Here is a 2661-nt window from a genome sequence, read left to right as displayed (position 1 = left end):
GATGATACCGGGCAGGGGGTATCCCTCGAGCATCGAGTCTATGATTGTGTGCTACACAGTGGAGACTGGAGTGTAATTACAAAGTTCTGCAGAAGACACAGAGGGCACTCTGGCCACGCGAGGTCAAGTGAACAAAGGGGAAGCGGTGGAGTGGAGACGCTTTCCCTAGGCGAACTCGCCGATGTGGAGTAGAAAATGAAATGAGCAAATTAGTTGGTAACGGCACAATCAACGTTCAGGGCGGATGGTCTTTTGGTCGTCGTAGTCGTTGTTCCCTGCTCGCAAGGAGAATCCTTTAACGGAAGATTCCAGGTCAACACAACGGGTGGAACAACGGGCCAGTGCTCGCTCGCCTGACTTCGTGACGTTGCCTGAATGCCAGGATATCCGTTTTAAGTTTCGAACCTTCGCCAGAACAATTTACATTCCAAGAAATACCTCTCATCGAAGTAAGAAATGACCCGTAATGGCTCCATCCTGAGGTATTTATGGCCGCCTGCGATTGATTCGTTGAGCACGAAAACGGGACTCGTTTCGTGTTCAATCCCGTGTTCCGCTATTAAGCACGTTGCGGATTGGTTGGGTTTAAAACGGTTTTATGACCTAACCACACGCCACCAGGACGGGACGGGCGAAAAAAAGGGTTTCGTGAATTGATTCAATTTGGATTAAACTCATGCAACCGTCGCTGGAAAATGGACGTAGCGCAGGACGCCCATGGATGCGGTGGAAAAAAATAAATAAACGGAACGGTACACATCGATGCGGAAGGAAGCGGCAAAACAATGCTCTAATAATGGCGAAAGACATAAAAAACCAATCTCGCAAAACCACCAGCAGCGCCCCAGTTAAAGGGTGCCTCCTGGCAGGTCCTCTTGTGGTTGCTGCTGATGGTCTGCCGCTGCTTCTACCACAAGGCCAGCGGCAAAAAAAGCGTATAAACCAAACGAACGACAACCCGCGACCGCTGTTCCGGATGTTGTTGTAAAGTTAATTGTTTAGTAGCGCGAAGAACGCAACGGAAAAACAGGAAAAAACCCCCTAGAAACCTCGGTTAACATCCGGTTCGCAAACGCGGATCACAGCAACGAGCAACGCAACAGACAAGGAAATGAATTATTGAAATTTAGATACGAAAAAAAAGGCAAAACATGGGGTGGCACAACAAACAGTGACGTTATTGCTTCTATTACGGTCTGTTATCACGAACTACCACCACCACCGTCACCCATGGCCATGTTGAGAAAGGTCCAGCAAGGGCAATTTTGTCCTTTTTGTATTGTAATCATTGCGAAGGATGAAGCTATTAAAATGATTTCTTCTCCAGCGATGGCTTTCCGTTCGGGCTTCCGGCGATTCCGACGATCTGAGGTCGTTATTCAGTCGAGCATGAATGGCGGATCCTTTAATCCGATTGACTGTCAATTTGGCCCCCTCTTTTCCAGGGGAGGTGATGGGTTATGGAAGCGGAAAATATTATAATTTCCATCCCAAAATCAAAAAAGCTAATCCACGTCGCAGTCATGCGAAGCAAAAGGATGCGGAGGAATTAATTAGCCGAGCTGGCTGGCATCAAATCAAAGGAAATCGTAATACCGTTGTTCGTGCTGGAGCGGAACAGGTCAGAAACTATATAAAGGATTTTTCTTTTAATCAACTTCCAGCTACACTACACAGTAGAGCAGACCTTCCCTCTCTTAGTGGCATGCCTTCGAATCCAATATGTTACGGACACTACAGCCACCGGTGCTCTCTTTGATCTCGACCACATCTCGGACGTCCGGACTGCGTCTCTTCTTGTTCTGCTTCAACACTTGATTACAAGGTGAAAGCGAAAAGTAAACACCGGATCTCTCGGATATCTCGGGTTCCGGGATTCCTCTTTACTCCTCGTCTCGATGATGAAAAACTTAATTTGGTGAACCCCTTTTTCCAGGTTCACCAGAAAGCTCCCCCGGGGGAAGCAGCTTATGGCCAGCCGGCGTCTCCTTTTTAAGGGAATCGATTTCCAGATTCCTGATATTTACCTCGCCTTCTTCCGTTCGGCTTTATGACATTTTTTTGTGTTCAAAAGTCAACCATTTCCAATTCCACAGTAATCCGAACGGAGGAGTGGTGAGGTTGCAGGAGAAAGAGAAGTGTATATTTGTTCCGTGAAGAAGAGGCGCCGTCAGTGATGGCGCCACACCATCTCGTTATCATCGTCATCGAATCGCCAAGAGCATCCTTTCCACACGTCCACCCTTTCGTCCTGTTTTGTCACCTTGGCGTCACTGAACGCAAACACGGCGAGAGACAGACAGAGAAAACGAGAGAGAGGGATGAGGTTTTTCCAAGAAAAACCATACGATCGATTAGTGTCCACCTTCACTGACTGGCTGGCGGTTTTCTAGTGGGCCATCAAGGATGAGCCGTTCTTTGGGGCTTCGGACGAATCCCGCTTCCAAGGGGTTGAAGCAGCGCAGAAAAAAAACGCAGAAAGAAAATGGGCGAAAACTCGTCTCGAAGCTCGGGGGATTTGCCGACGAAAGCAATTTGTTGAGATGTTCCACGTTCTAAACTATATTCTCTTGATGCACGGATCCCGCCGGCGGTGATTCGAGCTTTCCAGATTGAAACATTCGACGAATCACGCCGGGGGGTAAGCTGGCGAGGTAACGT

Source organism: Anopheles aquasalis, chromosome 2, assembly GCF_943734665.1.
Source record: "Anopheles aquasalis chromosome 2, idAnoAquaMG_Q_19, whole genome shotgun sequence".
In the NCBI taxonomy this organism is placed as follows: domain Eukaryota; kingdom Metazoa; phylum Arthropoda; class Insecta; order Diptera; family Culicidae; genus Anopheles; species Anopheles aquasalis.
This window is presented reverse-complemented; position numbering follows the sequence as displayed.